The 24,165-nt window shown below is 32.3% G+C and overlaps 1 protein-coding gene across 1 annotated transcript in view; it reads right to left on the bottom strand.

The window, feature by feature from the left end:
- Positions 1-24,165, bottom strand: part of LOC124536178 (protein N-terminal asparagine amidohydrolase) — a 90,153-nt gene that overhangs the window by 62,501 nt on the left and 3,487 nt on the right. The window contains exon 2 of the mRNA XM_047112656.1: positions 4,670-4,704. The gene's annotated coding sequence lies outside the window, so the exon portion shown is untranslated. The remainder of the gene's footprint in view (positions 1-4,669; positions 4,705-24,165) is intronic.

The raw sequence follows: 24,165 nt of genomic DNA, 5'->3' as shown, positions 1-24,165 counted from the left end.
TATGAAATATAATATATTATTAGAGCGACATACAAAAAAGGAACAAATTTGTTGACCTACCTGTGACAATAATGTTAAATTTTAATCAAATTTGTGACAATAGGCTGAGTCATTTGAAATTCCCTGGCTGAACTACATTTATGTTTAAGTGTGTGTATTGTATGCGGGTGACAAAATATTGTCGCAATAGACGGTCCGGTAATCCGAAGGGACATTAATTAATGAAGTTAAACCGATTACACGCCACGCTCATAACCGGCGTTCCATCTAGTACATGCAAGAAAAGTGAGATCCTATAAATAATAAACCTAGGCTTACTAGCACTGAGCGCGTTATGCGATGGCCCAGTGGTTTGAACACGTGTATATTAGCAGAAGGCTACATGTTCGAAACCGAATTTTAGGGTGATTAATTTGTGATTCAAATTCATCTCACCCTCAACTATGATGGACATATTCACCTTATGGCAATCTACTCAATATGCATTTTCAAATACTCACAAGCGCAGCATGGTGGAATAAGTTCCAAATTTTCTCCTCAAAAGGAGTGGAAACAAATGAGCAATAATATTTAGACTGTTCAACCTAAAAAAAATTCAATCGATTTTTAAAATTCCTTATATCTTATTATTTAATACAAAAGACTAATTAAATATTTACTATCTTGCGATTCCTCTCGAATTATTGATCATTTCGGACCCGTAGCTTTACATTAATATAATGTTAAATTCAAAAGCGCTTTTAGAGCCTCCTTGAATAGAGTATATTTCGATTTTAACCAATCAATTAGTTACAAATTAATTAATTATAAGTTACGTAACACTTGGGACAGTTGTAAGAGGATTAGCAAAGAATTAACCAAGATCATTAATAATAATAATTATTTCGTACTTTAACCCAAAGTCGGTAAGTTTAGAAGGTCCGAGCTCGGTAATAATTTACAAGGTGTTAACAGGTAATTCCATAAATTCTGTAATTAATTTATACAATCTACAATGTTTATTGATGTATTAATTATTTTACTAATGAATTTTGTTAATTATCGACTTAACAACAGTTTAATATTATAATTACTTTGTAAATTCATATTTTATATTAAACGTGTAATAAACTGAATCGACTCTGAGTAATAAGTCACTTAAGACGTTTAACCAAATAATGAAACACCCTTAAAGTAACAGCCTGTAAATTTACCACTGCTGGGCTAAAGTCTCCTCTCCCATTAAGGAGAGAGTTTGGAACATATTCAAACACGCTATTCCTATGCGTTTGGTGGAATGTACAAGTGGCAGAATTTCCATGAAATTAGACACATGCAGTTTTCCTTACGATGTTTTCCTTCACTGCCGAGCACGAGATGAGGTATAAACACAAATTAAGCACATATAAATAGTGGTGCTTGCCTGAGTTTGAACCCGAAATCGTCGGTTAAGATGCACGCGTTCTAACCACTGGGCCATTTCAGCTCCAAAAAACATCCTTATCGGGCTGTAAATATTGAAGTCCATATATAACTATGTCACAATAAACCACTGAGCCACTAGAATTAAAATATGACAAAGAAATAGATATAAACAGAAAGAGATAAAAATAGTATTCAAATGATACGCACATCACATATTTTAGGATTTACTTTAAGCCACATAGAACATCGCCAATGAGATAACGCTACAACAATTACACGTATATATTTTATCAACCAATAATAAATCGGAAACCAATCTAATTAATAAGTCTTATGTTATCTTAATAGCATCTACGATACGAATTCGTATCAAGTACTTTAGAAATAGCATTCAATAAGGCCGGCTATAATTGGAGTGTAAGATATCGTGTTAATGGAAAATACATCAATACTAGATAACACGACAATAAAACAAAATCAGCAAGTATAAATAACGATGAAGCACTTGATAATCTATACTAATATTATTAATTTGAATCCATCCTCCTGCCCTTATCCCAATTTTATTTGGGGTCGGCACAGCATGTCTTCTCCTTCCATACTTCTCTGTCAGACGTCATCTCACAAGTAACATTCTTTCTAGCCATATCGTCTTTCACACAATCCATCCAACGTTTCCTTGGTCGTCCTCTACCTCTATATCCATCCACATCCATGCTCAAGGCCTTCCTCACAATGTGTTCCTCATTCCTCCGCATTACATGCCCATACCATGATAGCCGCCTTCCAATATTATAAATGTGAATGTAATTCCGAATTTGATGAAGTCCTTCCTTGGAGTTTATTTATTTATTGTTTTGCCTAACACATGACAACGATACCCATAAAACGCGAACGAAGCCGCGAGCGACACCTAGTTTTAAATAACGATAAATAGTAAGCAAGAACAAAAGCTATTTTTAAATTTAATACATCTCTTGGTTCGTATGATTATGAGATTAATACAGTTCGTAAGAGAGAAGATAAAATGTTAGATATGAGAGGTGTGTCCGACGGGCGGAGTCGAATCGAACGTAAAGTTAAAGGCAACAAATAAACAATTCGATTTCTTGCATCTGGCATAGTAGAAATAAATACTAAATCAGCCGTACATAAACCATTTGTGCGAAGCCATGTTTGCTTAGGCCTTTAAGCAATTCAAACAATGAAATTATTAATGTTTATATCTACGAAGGGAAAATAGACGAAACACCTCATGGCTATGACTGTCAATACATTATGATTAATAATTCACAAGAACAAATAACACTAACATCGTGTTATTAAAAGATATTCCATTTAGGAATAGGTTTACAGTTACGATAAAAACGACTTATGACTGAAATTTCACATGCAGAATAAATTTAACGTATCTTCATGCAATCGTCAAAGTAAACGTTTGAACAATACAACAGCTATAAGGAAAGCTATGGAACCGAACAGCTCACCTCTCAAACACATAAAGGTCCTACAAACTAAGACCGGGAAAGAAGCTCACAAATGTCACGACTCGGCAACCTCTCAATTTCTAAAACAAAACCACTTCAAGCGATTATACTACCCACGGCTACCGTTATATGATGAGACCACTACCATTTGTTTGTTTACTCTTTACCTTCACGAGCTCACATCGATATCGATAAATTTAAAATACATATATTCAGTTCTTTTTATCAATAACACTAACGACTCGCTCATAATTTTGGGCAGACAATACCCAATATTTTCTAGAATAGTATGGAATCTAATATTTTTTACCACGCTGTTTCTCAAAATAAAGTATATCTATTAAAGAACAAAAAATTTAATAACTTTCAAAATCCCGCTTTGTATATTTTTAACGTAACAAAATATAATACAAGTCATATAGACGCGTTCAAAAAGTAAGGGCACCAGCGCAAGCGCAAGAAATACACAATCTCGTAGACATGTTCGATTTCAAATTCACAACAGCAAAAAATAGGTCTTCGGTGAGCTCAAGCGCATTATGCAGGCGTGCGGCACGATCGAATAGAATACTGGTGTAGACATCGAGACGGGAGTTACTACCACGTACGTAGACATTGAGATGTCAATGGGTGATGTCATATCGATATGAGAAGCGCTACCTAAACTGTAAAATGGTTTAGAAGACGTACAGAGCATTTGTAATCTTGGATCAGAAAATGACTTCATATCAAAGTTTAAAATGAAAAGTGTTTAGTATTTTAATACATTATTATGTCAAATCATACTGAAAAATTACTATTACTCAAATGACATGACAATGACGTTTACTAGATCTTATTATGATGGAGTTTTTTTTTTTTGTGATAGGACGGGTTCTCTATATTTGGGTCAAAGATGTGTGTGTTTTACAGTTTAAGCTAAATTGGTAAAGATAAAATTTTGGTGATCATGTATTCGCACTAGTTTCAATACCAGGATGTTTTTCTATAAATAAACAAATTCCAGAATTGTTTTGAGGTATATTTTTTCTATTGTTTTAACTGTACTTGTTGTTGCGAGCATATTTTTTACAAAATGAAGTAATAAGACGCACTGATATAAATTCTCAAATGATCCACCTGAACGATTACTAATCTAAAGTAGAAATCGATAGATAGTACCGCCTGTTATAGTGCACCAATTTATATTTTTCTTATTTTTTACTTATGCTATATCTTATACCACAAGTAAAATGAAATGTATTAATATATAAAATATTAAAATAATAGCGATAATACCAGCATCATCATTTGTTACCTGGAGACCCCCCTTCTCCCATAAATAAATATCACCATTCAACACGACCTAACAATTCTCGAGTCCGAGGTTCGAGAACGGAGATATGCAAAATACATTCAGACACATCATAATTTATTCGAGCAGGTGTAGCGACTATTGCAGTCGCAAATGTATATGTTAGATGTTTTGAAATCATTGCATTTACGATAATAATTTACCTAATTTATTTTACTTTACCGAGATGACCCAGCGTTTAGAACGCACGGATTTTAATATAAAATTGCGGGTACATAATAGGCAAATACTACTGAATTTTTATGAATTTAATTTTGTGTCATCGTAAGAGAAAACATCGTGAGAAATCTTGTATAAATCTGAGAAAAATTGGCCATATGTTTCTCCATTAGAACAGGAGACGTGGAATAAGCTCCAAGCAATGGAAAAAATAACAGACTTTAAAATTTTCAAAAAAAAAAACAAGTAGACTTCTTTTACTTACGGTTGAGACATCACTATTTGTCGTTCTGGCGAAAACTGTAACAAAAGAAGACTATTAAAATATAAATCTCATTATCATACTAGACATATGGAATCAATATCGAATTTAAGTTATTTTCACAAACATTACGGATGCATTAAAGTTGTAATTGGGATTACCAACTTATTACCATAATCTAACTTATGCCACATATAATAGCTGCCTATAAATTCTTGAGACTTCTGCACATCTACTATTGGCACTTACATAAATTTACAATTTGATTTTAAAACTGTTAGCTGTAATAGTTGAGTATTTATTTATTAATTATCATAAATGCCTATTAGCATACTGGTGTTAAGCGAACTTTCTTATTCGTAATTTTATATCGGTCCGCAATTATAGTAGTTTATCCAAAAATCATATAAAATAAAAAATAACAAGCTGCAAATGTTTTGCAACTAGACCGAAATCGCCACTCCTGTTAAAGTTAAGGTCTGATTTAACTATGCTGACCAGTGCAAGTTGACTTGAAAATTTCGCAAACAATTACAAATTTGACTCAATGAAAAATTTTAGTACAATATTCGTTGGCATTAATTTATCCAATTTTTTAGTCAAAGAAATTCTGTTAAATTATAATAAAATATGAAGAAATATTATAAAATATTAAATTTAGCTGCCTTGATACACGAATAAATTGAAAAAGATTGACATAATAAAAAAACAAAAAGGAAACATAAATAAACACTTAATTATCTATGGTATTGTGACTAAAAATGAAAATGCATGCAAGATTACAGTTAAATGAAATAGGTCGAACTGACTTCAAATTCAGTTTCACGATTTGACAACCCCAAAAAAAGTAAGGGCTACGATACCAAAGTAATTTAAAATATAGGAGAGATTGACTATTAAAATAAGGACAATGGGCTTAGAGATGTTAAAATAGCGGGCCATTCAATTAAAATCATTGCCTGGTGGTTTTATGTTGTGTCAACAGGGCACAAATTGTATAGCGGACCATAGGAAGCAATTTACAACTAATATTTATGCTAATACACACGAACAATGACATGACTGCGCTAAAACTATTATTGACATCAATAAACCTCTAACATCGTGAAACTAATAACAAAACAAAACGGAAACAATTACAATTACGAGCATTTAAATTTGAATAATTTCCATTTACAAACAACATCGCTTCTACATCATTTACTGGAAATATTTATGTTTCAGTAATTAATTATTATTAAGTTACATTTGCTGAATGTAAAAAATTATCGTTTTCACAGATTTTAAGTTGTCTTTCCTCTAAATTGCTGCTAAAAGCCATGTTGTTTATGGGGCTAGGCTATAAGGTCGTCGAATTCTACTATCCTGGGTAAAGTTCGGCTCTGACAAATACAAAGTTATGTGGTTTGATTGGTGGTTTTGTGTGCCAACCAGATCCGGGATAACTAGACGAACAATAACATCTTAGTACCCAAGGTTTTTGGACTTTGACCGTGTAACAGATGTTTTTTACTTACCATAAGATAGAAAATCGACTAGTCCCTTAATCTATTAAAAATAAAAAGTATAACATGTAAGATTCATACGATTGAGCGTTCAAAATACATCTATTGCCAAAATTAAAAAAAAAAAATTAATGACAGCTTATGTGCGAAAATTTAATGCAAAATTATTGAGTTTATGATGGGAACCCACACCACACACCCTGGAAAAAAAACGATTGCCTACTGGATATTTCAATTCATATTCAATATAAATTCAACAAAAAAAAGACCCGCTGAGTTTCTTTCGCCGGTTTTTGGCAGGTAAGGGTATTTTCTTTTCCGAAACGGTGGTAGTGTTTAATTTGACGATCAATAAGTAAGTTTCATAAAGGAATTTGAGTTTTAATTACATTTCTAATAACAAAAAGTAGAAACGAAAAAAGTCATCCGCTGTTTTTTTTTCCATATTAACAGTGTGGTTATTTTGACGTTAGAATATTCCAACGATGCACAATTCTATCAAAATGATCTATGCTGAGGTACCTGACATTAATGATTGGAAAATATTGATAGACTTGATAATGATTTGCATTCCCACCATAAATGGTTTGGAATGCCTTTTAATTAAATTAGATTTTCTAAACACTGAGGCATAACGTATGCAACATATAAGTGGAAGATGGAATAGGCAGGTTATGATGAGACAGACTTAGATATATTGCCATATTACATTCATATTAACGTTATGATAAATTTCCGTCTGTTCATTTGAATTATGCGTACAAAAAATATGACTATTATGTTTATAAAATACATGGTTGCGTTTGTGAATATAGATTTTATTTACTCGTGTATGTATTAAGACAAATGTCAACACTGTACGTTTATTTTAGTTTGAAGAAAAAAAAGACCAGACTGATTGATTTTATCGAAAGATCTGCCAAAAATATATTTGTTTTGGAAACATCTCTCATATTGATATATTTTTTGCTCATTTGTTGAGTTTCAAGTTCAATACAACCTAAATCATATTTTTCACGATTATGACGATATTTGCTATCTAAAAGCAGATTAAGAAAAATATAGCTAGATTTTCAAGTTTAAGGATATTGCTTTTTTTTAAATCGCGAACTAATTATAACCCGTGCAAACTCGGGAGATCTTGCGAGTTAACATAAACGGACAATGTTTGTTGCCATCATAAAGCATTTTATAAACGCAGCTATGTGTGCAAGAATCGCAATATTTAAGAGACAGTGCTTGGCGATCGGCTTACTATTTACGGCACTTCGCTGGTCGTATTTTTTAATTTAGACGTAAGAGGTTCCAAGTTTCTCGGGTTTAATTTATTGAGTTACTTATTTTTTAATTAAATTTAAATATTATTAACCGACCATTTTGTCTTGATCGTAAATATTCCACTATTTTTGATATTCCGTTATGAGAATACTGTCAACTACTTACCACTAATAAGTAATATTTATTTTATCTTTACAAACTCATGACAAGACTCTGACATAACAGTGTATATTTCATAAACTATATAAAACAGGAATGCTCAAATAATATATAAAGAATATTAATATGGAGGTCCACCTAACTTAGCTGCTCTATAAAGCTAAAGACCTTCTTCTCAAGACAGACAGGGCAGACCTTAGACCTTTGAGACAATTACATTCAGCCGCCTGATCAAATTTAATTTCAAATTAAAGTAGAATAAAATAAAATACTTTAATTTGAAAATGGAATTTCATTGATCCGACTAGAGCATCCACTCGCAATTTGTTTTAAAAATCAAATCAACACTTAATTTACAGTCACTAAAACAGAGTGACGTCATAAAATTAAGCATATATCTAATTAGCCATAAGTCCGCCCGTTGTACAACACTTTTAATCTATATTCTATTTTACGTTTTTGTATGTTATTAATTTTGTGTTACTTTCTTTCTTTGTTATTGTTTGTGGTGTGCAATAAAGTATAACTTATTCATATTTGGTTGCATCACGGAACCCTTAAAACGCATTAAAAGTTAGCAAATCGTAAGTTATAAATAGAGACTGTGTAATGGAGCAATAAACCGGGTATTATATACGATATTATGCGCCCGCGCCAGTTGCAAATGCAATTTAATCAATCGTTAATGTATCGGCAAACAAACGGAGAATATTATTGATGGTATGTGTCTAAAACGTTCCTTATTGGAATATCTTATATCCGACTTATACTCGTATCTGAGCCGAGATGGCCCAGTGGTTAGAACGCGTGCATCTTAACCGATGATCGCGGGTTCAAACCCAGGCAAGCACCACTCAATATTCATGTGCTTAATTTGTGTTTAATAATTCATCACGTGCTCAACGGTGAAAGAAAACATCGTGAGGAAACCTGCATTTGTCTAATTTCATAGAAATTCTGACACATGTGTATTCCACCAACAAGCATAGAAACAGCGTGGTGGAATATGTTCCGAACCTTTTCCTCGAAAAGAGAGGAGTCCTTGACCCAGCAGTGGGAAATTGATAGGTTGTTGTTGTTGTTGTTGTTTTATACTCGTGTCTGATGATAGCTTCACTCGTATTCATATTCTGTAATTTTCATTCGAATAACTTACAAAAATATGTTAAGAGCTCGTAAATATCCCAAAACAACAACAACAACAGCCTGTAAATATCCCAATGTGTAACAAATGCTTCCTTTTGTCTTAAGCGTAACTTTATCGAGTTTATACTTCCATGTTGCTTTAGAGCACATTGACAGAATTTCAGATTACCTCACGATGTTTTTCACCGTCGGATATCAGAGGAATTATAATTGCTTTCAAGTTTATTCAATATAACTGGAACTTTTATTTACAAGTAACGTGTCCCATTATTTTGCAATCATGAGTTTGGTAATAAAATCAACCCCGAAACATAAACAGAAAAGAAGAAGTCATGTCAGCATTTGGTCTACTACAAACATAAATTCTACTGAAAATGGCCCAAAAAAGGCCCAAAGGTTGCCTGGAAGAGATCGCTGCTTAGCGACCAAGCCGCCTGTTGCACCTCATGCAACTTTTGTGTAACAAAAATGTTATTTTTAGTTTTAAGATTGGGTGCAATAAAGAATAAATAAATAAATTAATTAATGATGAAAAATAGCATTTTTCACGTGTATGTAACTTAACCTACATTTAAAATATAATCTGTTTAATTATATCGTCAACACACATGTATAAATTGATCGAGGTAGCTATTCATTTTATTTATATACATCACCAATTTCAATCTCTAAAGTTTGTGCATTTGTTTATGTGTTACTTAATCACACAGAAAATCGACTGTTAGATGATTTTTAATTGGAACAGAAGTCAAATATTTCAACAGAGGATTTATTTTTTAGAGTCGAGATGGCCCAGTGGTTAGAACACGTGCATCTTAACCGATGATTGCGGGTTCAAACCCAGGCAAGCACCGCTGATTCATGTGCTTAATTTGTCTTTATAATTCATCTCGTGCTCAGCGGTGAAGGAAAACATCGTGAGGAAACCTGCATGTGACAAATTTCATTGAAATTCTGCCACATGTGTATTCCACCAACCCGCATTGGAACTGCGTGGTGGAATATGTTCCAAAACCTTCTCCTCAAAGGGAGAGGAGGCCTTTAGCCCAGCAGTGGGAATTTACAGGCTGTTACTTTACTTTTTCTTTACTTTATTTTATTTGGTAATTTAGATATTTTAACCAATACCTAATATACCTAATGAGCTAACAGCTCATTCGATAATAATGGATTTATTTTTATATATTTAATACAATTACGATGGAACGATTATTAATAATATAAATTTACAACAATATTACGTTTACAATTATCATATGTAATTTTAAAGGACATTGCACTTAACTTCATTAATAATAAATTAATGAATACTGCTCATTTTTTCCTGGTCGATAACAATAATGTATTTAATAATAACAACTTACTAACAATCTATAAATACACATTTAATTATAAATATTATTGTGATTATATATATATCCGAATTTGTTTTTGTTAGTAAGACTAGCGCCCCGCCCTGGCTTCGCACGGGTTCAATAATGATACTAAATATTCTACAGAATTTGTTTATTTACGACATTACATACTTCTTAAATTATAAGTGTTTTTATATTGTCCAGGTATATACAAAAACCTTCCTCTCGAATCTCTATATGATAAAAAATCTAAATCCGTTGCGTAGTTTTAAAGATCTAAGCATACATAGGGACAGACAGCAGTAAACGACTTTGTTATATACTATGTAATCATGATGATTATATCAACATAATTATATATGTTTTTATTACAAACACAATCGAGTTTCCGAGATAGAGTCTAGGAACATGTGATTTTTAAGTTTTAATCCTGGGCAAGCACCCACCGTTTGTCATATCCTCAATTTGTGTTAATAACAAAAAAAATCCATCGCTCTTTGTGTATTAAGGTATGTATGTGTGTACATAATAATTAGAATTCGCTTTTCCAACTACATTTTTGGTTCAAAATCAAAATAAACTTTATTCAAGTGGACTTTTACAAGCACATTTGAATCGTCATTTAACAATTAAGTGAAGCTACCACCGGTTCGGAAAGTAGATTCTACCGAGGAGAACCGACAAGAAACTCATTAGTTACTCTATTTCAAAATTAAAAAAATACAATCATATTAGTTAAACACAATTATGTATGTATGTATGTATCCTGTTTGAAAGTCAACAGGTATTAATTCCACGCTTTTTTTATTAATAGTAATATATTACTATTTCTGTTCCAACTTTAACTGCATTTTTTGTTACAGCGACACTAAACCTCCTATTCGCTGATCTTGTGTTGCTTCCTACAGATTATGATTATATGATTGGCGTTTCAGTTAACGATGTTGAGATGCATAAATTGTAGTCTGTACATATACAAGAACTAACTGCTAAGATATGTTGTGTTTTCCTTACAATATTCAATGCAAAATGAAAAACTTTTTAACAAATATGTATAGTACGACACAAATTAGATGTTGCATCGGAAAATGAAATGGAATGAACATAAAACCGATTACTGTCGATTTACACAACCAATAGAAATAGCTCCCTATAGCGCCATTCGACGCTATTTGTCGCTATAGATTCACGCGTCAGAGAAAGCAAGTGCATGTAAATAGACCCGTCAAATTGACGAATATATTAGGTCATATGATATTACAAGTTATTACATTTGTGCAAAGATCCTATTCGCATGAGAAATAAATATTGATAATTTGGGATAGCGTACTTAATTCGGATGTGATCGGTTTTACGAATTTTGCCGATGCGACATCTAAGTTGTGTCGTATTATACGTATGTTATTTAAAATTACAACCGAATCTTCTTAAGATAGCAATGTTAGTTACATGGCATTACAATATATTAATAACATAGTATCTAATGGTTTTTAAAATATAAATATAACTGAACCTAATTATCACAATTGTCCTTAGATTTACCAATACAAAAGAAAATAGTTTTAAAGGCTTTTAAATTTAGTGTAACTTTTTATTTATATTTAGTTTTCACTTTCACACAGTACTTTCAAAGTTATTATGACTTTATATATATTTATGAGTAATATAAAATAAATATGAGTTTTAAGATAAAAAATTCTAACTGGATCAAGCTTTATATTTAAATGTTTAAATAAAAATATAACTAAATCGACTTTTTACATATGATAATCGAGGTCGATTTTTTAAGGCTAAGCATTTTTAAGGTTTCTTTTTTACCAAACAAAACAAATATTCCCCAGTCGCGGTCAATTGCCAGTCATTTCAAAAGCAAACACCGTTACTTTATTGGCCTGTTACTAGAATATTCTATTTATTTAATTTATCCCAGCTACCGCGCACGGTCTCACGACTCAATCTAATAAATAGTTTATGGTCGGAGAGGGACTCACGATGCAATTTCATAGGACATTTATGTAGACGATTTGTTGCGCTCGAGGCGATAGTTAAGTGGTCGGGTGCCGGGTGAGGAGTGGTATGTCGCGAACAACATAATGCTAACTTTCAACATGATTAGATAAAAGTACGGGACGTATAATTTTAGCATCACTTTTATATTTACCCGCATATTATATCTCTATCGAACACAGCGACTGTACCTGATAAGCCATTATATTTATTTTATATATGCTTGTTAGCTTGTTAAATACACTTAGAACTAGCGCGCACTGATAACTTTTGTCACGGTGACTGTTTCGTCACTCTTGTCGAGTCCATGAATATGTATGGAGGTGCGCGCACATTGCGACGTGACATTTGTGTCTGCATCTTTACATATTCACGGACTTGACAAGAGTGACGAAACAGTCACCGTGACAAAAGTTACCAGTGCGCACTAGTTCTTACCTACATTAGTCGACTTTTATAGTTATTCTGTTCTGAATTTATTTGAATACTGTTAATTATAAAACCTTCATTAATAAGCGGGCTATTATAACTCAAAAAATAATTATTCAAATCGGAATACATAGTAGTACTAATATAATCATTACATAATATACTAATATAATCATTAAAAAGTCGCTTATCGCTGTCTGTGCCTGTGTATGCTTCGATCTTTAAAATTACGCAGATATGGATGCGGTTTTTTTAATAGATAGTGATTTGATAGGAAGGTTTTTATATATAATACATGAACAATTTAATAAAGAAACATACTGGATAATTTTACAAGTTTCTAATTTGATGTCGTAAATAAACAAATTCTGTAGTATATGTATATTGTATGATTGTTGCACCCGTGCGAAGCCTACGAAATCTGTAGTATATATAGTATCATGGCACCCGTACGAAGCTGGGTCGGGTCACTAGTTTGATATAAACGCGTTGTACGATAAATGTTTCTAATAGCTGATAATGGATTTGCGACCTTTAAATTATCATAGTAAAGGCTTCTTATGTATGAAATCCAACATACTTCATCCGATTCTAGCTGTCAAAAAGCACTTTTAAATCGTCTTTTTTGTTGCAAGTGCGCAGACGGTCGAAAGGGTCACCTCATGGTAAATGGTCAACGACGGATTGACATTGGCGCTGTATAAAATATTAAGTATTTCTTACATCACAAACGCGCTATTTCACTTAGAAAATATGAAACTGTCTCTCTCTGTCTAACTCATTCTTCAATGACACTGGCTCACTCACATTACTCACACAACAGTACTGAGTATTACTGTTTGTCTTAAAATATCCGATAAGTGATCTTTGTTTAACGATACGGTCCCCAAAATTGCATGCTACTTATATTTAGGCTATACCCATGTTTTTTTATTTTTGTATTCACTTTGTACACCACAAAGAGAATACAAAAATACAAGACACAATAAAGTATAAAGTAAAGTAAGTGAGTAGCTTGTACAAAGTTCTATCAGCTAGTACAAACAATTAGTCAGTTCAATCCTATCATTTATCATATAACAACTTGAAGAAAATACACAATTAAATTTATAAGCAAGGAAAAACAAAATATTATAATATATTAATTATAACTCTAATGCAGTTGATCACGATGTTATACTTCATTTATTTGTTTATATAATATTTGAGATAAAAAAAACCTTTGTTTCTAAAAAACCTTTTCTTTCTTTGTTTCTTTCGCCGGTTCTTCTCAGGTCAGGGTATTTTCTTTTCCGAACCGGTGGCACTGTTTCAATTGAACATCAATAAGATTTGAAGTGAAGTGAAGAATTGAAGTGTAATACTTCCATATAGAATGAAGTTATTTGAGTTTGAGTTTGATTAGACGAATTCTAAACTATAAATCAAGCACGTAAAAATTTAAATGGTCTGAACCTAAACGACTAATTTACCAAAATGTGTATCGAACAAAATTTTATCATTTATTAACGAAAAATAATAAAAACACACGTTGCTTATTTACGACACATTTCCTTCCTCTGTAAAGTCAATGGAAGGATATTGAATACATTTACATAATTAAAATTAACATTGAAATCTTCAAAAGTAACTTTGTATGTTAATATCGATATCATTGAAATGCAGCTGTATTCGTATTATTATAAAATACCGTCACAGAACCGAGTTCGGCGCCTCTTAATTGCTTATAATATGTAAACTAATTCTAGAAACAAAGTAACGTTTTGAATACAATACAAATTATTTAATCTTGATAGTAGTGATTACGTAATCTACTAAAACGAATTGACAGATTATTAGTATGTTGATATAATAAAAGTTAAAAAGTAAGTCTAATTTCTAAGAGGAAGTTTGAAAGTGACACCGATAGCCGAGAATTTATATGAAACATATTGTAAGGAAAGTCATGAGCATGGATGTGGATGGATATAGAAGTAGAGGACGACCATGAAAACGATGGATGGATTATGGAATGACGATATGGTTAGAAAGAATGTTACTTGTGAGATGACGTCTGACAGAGAAGTATGGAAGGAGAAGACATGCTGCGCTGGCCCCACATAAAATTGGGATAAGGGCAATAGGATGAGAGAAGTCTAATTTCATAGAAATTATGCCACATGTGTAATGGAATATGTTCCAAACCTTCTCAAAGGGAGAGGCCTTAGCCCAACAGTGGGTAATTCCCACTCAATTTCGCCACAGGCTGTATAGAGAAAACATTGCAAAATTTCAGCAATCAAAACAAATAACAAACATCGATACATTCGTATCGACGAAATCCAAACAATCCCGCCGCAAACTACACACCGTATTACCGCGCAAATTCGCTGCGAGCAAGCTCATGCGCATTCGTACTATAATTACGCTCTATCAATGCGGTACTGGTTTATTGAAAGGCTGCTTGAGGGGCGGGGGATATTAAGATGATGGCCGGCTTGTAATTTGATGGATTAAGGAACACACCCGCGGGCCTTTAACAACTTGTAATGACGCCTAAAGACGTCTTGATCGTACCGTAGTTTGGATATACAAGACAAAATGTCATCTAATATACATATTTATTTTGTTTCTTTTGATGACATTATATTTAAATATTAATAAATGAATGGAATGACTAATGACTGACTGGATGAATATATTTTGGCGTTTCATTCCAAAACTAAAACAATTTTAAATTATAAAAGACTTCCTCTGACGTAATGATCTTGTATGTAATTTATGCATTAAAAATATATGATGTATTGATTGTAAAATCCAGAATATAATAGAAATACTCGAGTTTCAGTACCTAAATCGTTTGCTTAATTTAAAGTACATGTTTACCTAGTTTTATAGCGATAACATTGTCCCTACAATGGGTTGCCTGACAGGCCGACATGATAGAGCCTTGTAGAGGCGTGGTCGAGCTCGCAAAACGGCACGTGAGAAACTTAGAACGGATGAGCAATGTAAGAAATATTTACTCACAATATAATATCTGAACTTTCTTACTTACTCAGAGCGTTCATTGAGATCATGTTTCTTATCATAGATGTTAAAACACGTTGCATATAAAAACAGATTATCTCGATTCGACTTACTTTTTCACAAAAGCTTAATTAAGAATATTAATAAAAAAACTATAACTATAACAATTTTAATCCCGTACTAACATATCACAAAAACAAAAAAATGGAATCAAGACTTATTTATTATTTATTGAACACCACAGAGAGAAATTAAAATAAAATAAACGTAAATTTGGACTTAATAAAAGAGGTGTACAATTTTGGCGAGTTCTTCCAGGACAAACAACGGTGTAGGATAGGATAGCTCGTAAAAATATAAGTTACAAGAGTTATGTAATATGTACATCAAACATGCATCAAAAGTTAACTTGAATACAATACATTTTGAAACAGGGCACGTGTATTGTGTATATATTATCATATAAGTTCTCTAATTAACCCAAACTCCACATTTCGATTCATACGAACAAATGTTAGTTGTTCAAACGAATACACAGAACAGGTATAGAAATGGGAAACCTACCCAAGGCGCACATCAGGGTATAAATCAGCGATGACGCTGTTGCGATTAAATCCGTGTCGTTTGGAGACATTCGAACAAGCGGCGACTCGTGAGAACATGAGAAGGAACGGTTAGCAGGCATTCCTTTACTAGAACCGAGCTCAGCCTCTTCACGATCAGAATTGTAAATTCAACGCGTTAAAACTTAGAAACAGAACTTGGGACGCGATTTAGATATACAAATTTACTTTTAAGTTCGAATTTCAAAAACGTTTTTCTTTTCTATGTATAAAAGTCTTATCAGATATACGGCATAATAAGACATATTCGAAGTATTGTTAGGCGTAAATTTACATGTAATAGGAGCTATATTATTATAATTTCTACATCAAATAAAACCTTTTATAGCTGTACCGGTGCTAGGAATGGTGTTACAACGACAATCGCTGTATTATTCACTTTCGCCGGCGCATGCCTGTGCGCGGCAATTGATTCCCACCGGCAGACGTGAATGTCACTCCCGAGGCGGCAAGTATGCTATTGACTTGTGAGCTGTGACGTAGTTACAGATAAATAATACAAACATTTAATTAAATTATCTAGTCAGAAAATTCACTTCCAAAACGAGCTTTTACTTAATCTATTCTATTAGTACAAAAAACGTCCAAAGGTCAATCATATAAATACTTTTTCTATAATTAATATTTCAGAATAATGATGACTGTGCGCTCGCATTTCGTATATTTACGAGTGCTGGAAAAACCTATATCACTATTTAATTGCACCATCGATTTTTCATTTTCATTGTCCATCATTCATTCATTCATCCGTTGTAAAGGATAACGTCAGGATACATGCCATATCTACCAAGCCTCATAAAGGATAGGAGAATATCTTCCAAACCTTCTCCTCAATATGAGAGGAGGCCTTAACTAAAGAAGGGAGCTATTAGCTGTTCCCTTTATATTTATATCATTTAATTTAAGACAAATAGTTGACTTCGCTAATTATAGAGACAAAGCGATTTAAGACAAAATAATTCTTTGTCAAAACAAAAACGAAGTATGCACGTCATTCCATATCAAAGCAGATGAGATATACCTATATAATAGTTGCAATTTGACATAGTTCCGAAAACAAAACATTCGAACAATTTGGTCATTATTTAAGCTGAATTTAAACAAAACACAGAACGAATTAAAATAATGACATAGGAGTACGTAATTCGTGTAATAATCTCACCAAAACTTTTGCTCGGATATAAAATTATAGAGCGTAGATAATAATCGAGTTTATATTGATATATGTGAGCACCATCGCTGTTTAATATAAATCGTTTAGTTCGTGGCAATTTTCTCCAACAGCCCTTTAATTATCTAGCTCATTAGCAATTTCCCACAACATTCAGAAACTAGTTAGTACGTGGTAATTCCTGAGGTGGTGCAATGAAGAATTTTATCGCCAATGTTCAATTAATTACAGATAACATTCGAATTTCTCTTAGCAAATTATTTATAACACAAACAGACACAATATTTAACTCACGTGTATTTATTTATGTTAAGGAACTTAATGGCGTTGTAACTAATCATTGCGCAAAAGTGCTATCGATTAATTTGTTGTTTTCTAAATACAAATCGCAGACAACGTATATTTATGTTTAAATAAAGAACATCAAAATTTTGGTTTTAAAAAGATAAATCAAAATTCACCAAGACATTTCAATGTTATGTGATTGTTGATAAGAATCTATTTAAATGAGTTGAGTACATGTACTAAAAATGGTCAAACTCCATAAACAGAATTCCCCTAAGTCTGGAAACCAATCGTCCAATCAAAGTTGCCATTAAAATCTATTAGAGTCCGCATGTGGACATTTCATCTAGCGACGAACTATCTAGGCGAGGTTTGTCCAATGTCTCATTATTCCATTGTGCCGTATAGGTTTACTGCAGCATGGGTTGAAGATGAGTTTCTGCGATACCTTAATTGACGAGAGTTTGTGTTCCCGAAACCTAAGAGCTCTGTATAATAATGGCGCATAATACCTTATCGAGCGTTTGCTATTAAAGCGAAGAAGGTATCTTAATAACTTTAGTGTACACGACATTGTACATGAATTCAAGACTTGCACTAAAGTAAAACTGAGAATTGAAATAAGTCAACGCTATAAACAATTTTTAACAGCGAAAACGCTTTTACTACGTATGTTGTATGTGTTATGGTTATTTAAATTAAAAATACAAAAAGTTCAACATTTAAAAAGTTCATTCAATAGAGCTAGAAAAACTTCTGTGACCATTTCGTCTTTTGAACTAATAAGATTATAGTTCATCCAGGAAAAATAAAATATACTTGGGTATATAAATTCCAATTAATTATACAATAGGTATTTACGGAAAAAAATATAGGAAACAACATTATATGTAATAGCACCATATAATTAAAAGCCACGAAATACTAGACAAAATCTCCAGTTCCGAAAACGTTTTGTATCAAAAATAAAAACATTCTTTAACCGAAATTAAATTAAAAAAAAAGTCAAATTAAAAATCATCGATTCTATACGTATCGTTGCAAAATTTCAAACGAAGAATTGAAACATATCTTCCAGTATGAACTGTTTTGAATTTCGAACAAGGATATGAAAAATATCTTTACTTAACGTTAGCTTCTCCTTAACCGTATTGGAACGGCACGTTAATGTCGGCGAGCGCACAATACTTTAATTAAATCGTCGTAGTACCGCGGGCCGTGCATCTAGCTAACGGGCCACACGAGGCAATACGGGACACGATGGATTGTTCGCTGCTTTCCATATAAACTGCTGACCGTATCTCGCCAACAGTAATTGAGCTTTGAAACGATAGAAATATTCGCAACTTACTGCAGACCTCCGCAGCATACAAACGAACGTCAATATGATCATTTCTTCATGTTATGTTTATTAATTAACTGTGCTGTGCAATTTTATAAACAATGATAAAACATTCGACAATTGATATAATTGCTTGTATGAATTCATCTCGAAACACGCCCTTTTTATTTCCTAAGTCTTAATTTGAATTTAAAGTTTCAACAGTTATATCAATGTATAAATCTAAAATTAATATACTATTATTTTGATGCGGATATTTTTTTGTGATAATTAAACTAAATTTGTCGTTAGTTATATCTCCGTTATCCGTTAATTCTTAAGTAATTTTGCAGATCTACAAATGTCTATTAAAATAATTTGGCTTTAAGTGTTCAATTAGATCAATCATTTTCTCTAAAACCTAAACAATAAAAAAACATATTATTCGGATTACTCGTTACACATATAAAACCAGAAAAAAAACTAACAAAAATTACTAATATCAATATGTACCTATAAATATTTGTAACTTAATTTCGAATTATAAGAATTCATCGTTCGCGGAGCTTAGTCATATTAAGATAATTTTGTAATAAAATAACTTTGGTTTGGTGATAAGATACTTATCAAATACTAAGTACATGAAATCAGCGTTGAAGTGAAGTTGCTGATAGCAACATTTTATTTGTTAAAGAAACGACGTATAATTCACAGTATTTTAAATATTTATGTAATTATGTAATTCCTTAAACAAACGGGAATAATTTTTGGAACTACATATGATTCAAACACGTGCTTGAAATTTGTTTACATTAAAAAGGAAAGCGCCAAATGTCTTTTTCCCAGTTAGTACATTGTGTTTAAGAAGTGGGTATTCATAAAAAATTCTTATGAAAATATTTATTACTTGAATTCCTATAGATGTATATGCAACGTTTAAATTTTACTTTGTTTTTGTTTGAAACGATCTTTATTATTTTTGTCGAATATATTTATTGTTTCATCCGTACCATATTTATAAAGCTATTCACTTAAAATATACTTGTGAATATTTCAATTATAATAATAAGAATTACTTGTGTATATTTCAATCATAATATAGTAGCGTAGTAAAACAATGTTTATGGTTTCAACATACCAGTCTTTGGGCTTGGCAGACTTCAAACAATTTTGTAATACATACACAATATCTTAATAAAAAGTAATAGCGTTATTTGTCGCTGTATTTTCAAGGCACCTGAAGATTTCTTTGCAAATATTTTTTTTTCTCATTGTTAGTATTTGATGAATACTTTTACTCAAATAACAATGTTTTAAGCGAGCTATTTAACTAGTAATATTATCAAAGTTCAGTGGAAAAAATAGCTATTTTCATCAAACAGTTTTTTTATTAATAATGCTCTTAGTAAAGAGTGTTGAAGAGCCAGTAAGTAGCCTTACGATTAGTAACTGCACTACAAAATATATGCACGTCATTAAAATAATAAAATGAATTAAACTTCTATTCTAAATAAAATACTCGATACAAAAAACAGCAGTCGCTCGGTTCAAAATGTACAACAACAACAATTTGTAAATGAACCGTTAAAAGTAATCTTCTGCAAAACAGTGAGCCAACAATGGCGCCCAGTAGAACACGGAAGCCGCACACTGTACATTCTACTCACTTTATCTTAAATCCATTTAATTGGCAACTTTTACCGTCAAACAGTAGATTAACTAACGGTGAAGAGGGAGCGAATTAATTAGACTGTATTTACTAGAGGTAGGTTTAATTGATGACGTGTCGAAGACGGTGATTGCGCTTAAATAATTACTTAATCTACACATTTTATGGTTAATGGTTATAACTATACACATACAACGGCTACTGGACTTTGAGTAGCACGGACGCAATCAAGTTTTTAGTGTCTTACACAATAGTTATAGCTTTGAAATAATAATACTATAAATAAATAAATATTTGACAACATCACATACATTACTCCGATGTCCAATATAGCAGCTAATGCACTACTGTTTTCATCGGAGGCAGAGGAGATCTTCGCTGTTTTTCGATCTACAGTAGTTAATAAGTTGATAATGTTAGAATAGTAACTACTGTAAATCTCTGTACGCCAAAAATTGTCACAAAAATATTAAATTAAATTTCAAAAAAAAAGGCACGGGCCACTGTGAGCCCGTGGATGTAGCGTAAAATAAAAAAAATGCACTTCTGTTATGGAAAATCAGTTTGTACATCGGTTTTTATGGGTACGCCACTCCGAGGTCCCGGGTTCGATTCCCGGTTGAGACGATGTAGAAAGAGTTCATTAGTTTTATATTTGGCTTGGGTCAGGGTGTTTGTGGTACCATCGATACTTTTGATTTTCCATAAAACAAGTGTTTTTGCTACTTTCATTGGGATCAGAGCAATGTGATGTTGTCCAATACTTATCTATTTTTATTTAATATATATATAGGCATATTCATCACATAAAATTATTGCTATGTAATCATTGCTAGTGATATCTGTCACCGCAATCAATCAGTCACACAATGATAATTACAGGTTTCTGGTTAGCTGTTTTCTCAGGCTATTTTTCAAATTTATATTTTTTATGTATTCTAAACATTTACATTAAATAACATCATACTGTCGGGGTAAAAAAAATGTTCGTCATCCTAATATATTTTTTTTTTCGTGTGCTCAGTATGAGCGATAATCTGCTTTACCGATTGAGAATGACATATTGCGTCGCAATGATTTGTTGTTTAGATTCAAAAGGTACTAAGAGTTTAATACTCGATTAAGGAATTAATCTGAAAATTTACGAAGCTTTTCTTACTCTGACTGTACAACGGCTATCTTTCATACAAGCCCAGCTTCCTTATTAAGTTTAGACATAATATAATATAGTAAGTATTACATCGTTATACGGGGTACAAAGCGTTTAGGCGCTGGACTATTGACTTTGCGTGATTCGAGGCTCGAGAGTGAAAACGGAAAGTTCCAAATTCCAAGCCGCTACTGAAAATTTCTCGACACATAAACCTAATAATATTTAACTAGCCTCATCTGGAAGTAAGCCCAAGACCTTGGGAATCTGCAGATTCGACAGATTATACATACATATGTCTAGAGACTAGAATGCGAGATCATTAATGCGCCAAAATTATTATTATTTCAACATGTGTTTCCAGAAGAGATGTAAAAAGAATAACATTATAATTCGTCGTATACATATTTTAACTTTTATTTATAACAGGTAGGGCTGTTTAATGGTCCACATGGTGGTGGTAAGTGGTCACCGCACACATCATTGTACTGTAGTATCAGAAATTGTACTGTCTAAGGCATTTGTACTATGAGAAATATTACCCAAAAACAATTTATCCTTTATTCAAATAGGCTTATAAAAGGGCTTTTAAATTGTCATGTTACATTGTTTTATTAAATGTAAGGCTACCACAAAATCGGAAAGTAGATCAAATAGATTATCCATTCTTTGCATCAATAATATGCGCCATAAAATGCCTACTTGGACGGGCTTGCACAAAGCCCTACCTCTAAATAATGTATTTTTTTTATACTAGGAGTAAATGGAATATTTTGCTCTGTGTTCATCACATCTATGCACAACACTTAATAATTCGAATACTAAAGTGACTTACAAAGACTAAAGTAATATTAAAAAACCGTACAAAATTATAAAAATACATTTTTATAATTATCATTATTATACTATCGATATAAAAATCTTTGGAAGAGTTTAAATCAAATCAAAATAAACTTTATTCAAGTAGGCTTTTACAACCACTTTTGAATCGTCATTTTACAATTAAGTGAAGCTACCACATATGTGATATGTAATATTGTTTGATTCTCAACGAATATTGTCGCGTACAAGCATTTGAAACAATATAAGTAAAACAGAAGTTGAGGATGAATAAATTTTTGAAAATGTAATCTATTTTAAGTTTTCAACCAACCACGCGTCAATTTATGCCAGCGTCTTTTTAGTATTCCTTATTGAATCCAAAAATATGTCATACTTGAGTGTATGAGATATTAAATATTTGAATCTTTCTACGTGTTTTTGTTTTGTCATATCGATGCGTTTTCGGTTAGTTAGATATTTATCCACAGAAAAAAGTATTTATTCTATTTTGATAATTATTTTTGCGATTGGTTCAATAGGACATCAAAATGTTAGATTTTCATTTCATTGGCATTTAACATTGATCAGTTTTTAATTTTTATTTAAAGCATACTACCAATTTCATAAGTCGGTAAGTTCATGAAAATAGAATCATAATATATCATTCATTCGTCACTTGTCCTATTACGTATGTATGAATGATAGGTTGAAGCTCTGCGCGTACTTATATAAGAGGTCAAAGCGTGCACATTAAAATATTAATGCCGAGAACAGGGTTCCAGCTCCGAGCCTCCATAGCACTTCAGCTTACACGTTGACATTTCAAGACAATTGAATATGCAATAGCTACTTAATGGCTGTTATAAATAACATAGCCTATACGAAGATAGAGAAAGATATACACAACACTAAGTACTTTGTGATTGGTCAATGCAAAACTATCAACGAACAATAACTATGTATTCATTATTAATGTTTTACATATTTGGTAGAAACTAACTAAGGCTCACGAGTAAGCCATTAAGTAACTATGGCAATGATAGTAATGATGTCCTTCTGACCAATAAAATTGTAAAGGTAAACATTTCTCTTTTTTAAATATAGAATACATAGGTAATATAGTAAAAACTCCAGGAGAAAGCTATTAGGAAGTTAGAAAAGAGTAAAGATGCCCCAAGACGTGCATTGCCTAGAGGCTCCGTCGTGGCTAATCCGGTCCTGAGGACTAATATGCACTCTCATAATTCGATGAGAACACTATTCCGAAACGACCGAATGAAAAAGTTCAAGTGCACAAATATTTTATCATACATGCAAAGAAGCCCTGTACTCCTAAACGAGGAGACCCCGTATCTTAGGGGCAACTGACTTCCCAATCATTGCTTACATTTGTTACACTTTTTTTAAGTTTACATTTTGTGTTATTTTAAGAAAATTTAAAATGCCACTAATATCCAGACCTCACACTACAGCACAGACAGAAAAAGAGAATTCAGTGGTTAACTAAAGACCGCTAGTAGACATTCATAAGAAGACCATAATCTTTTACCATTTAACAAGAAAGTAGTTC

Source organism: Vanessa cardui, chromosome 16, assembly GCF_905220365.1.
Source record: "Vanessa cardui chromosome 16, ilVanCard2.1, whole genome shotgun sequence".
Taxonomy (NCBI): Eukaryota; Metazoa; Arthropoda; class Insecta; order Lepidoptera; family Nymphalidae; genus Vanessa; species Vanessa cardui.
The sequence above is the reverse complement of the archived record's forward strand: the minus strand, read 5'-3'. Positions and strand labels throughout refer to the sequence as shown.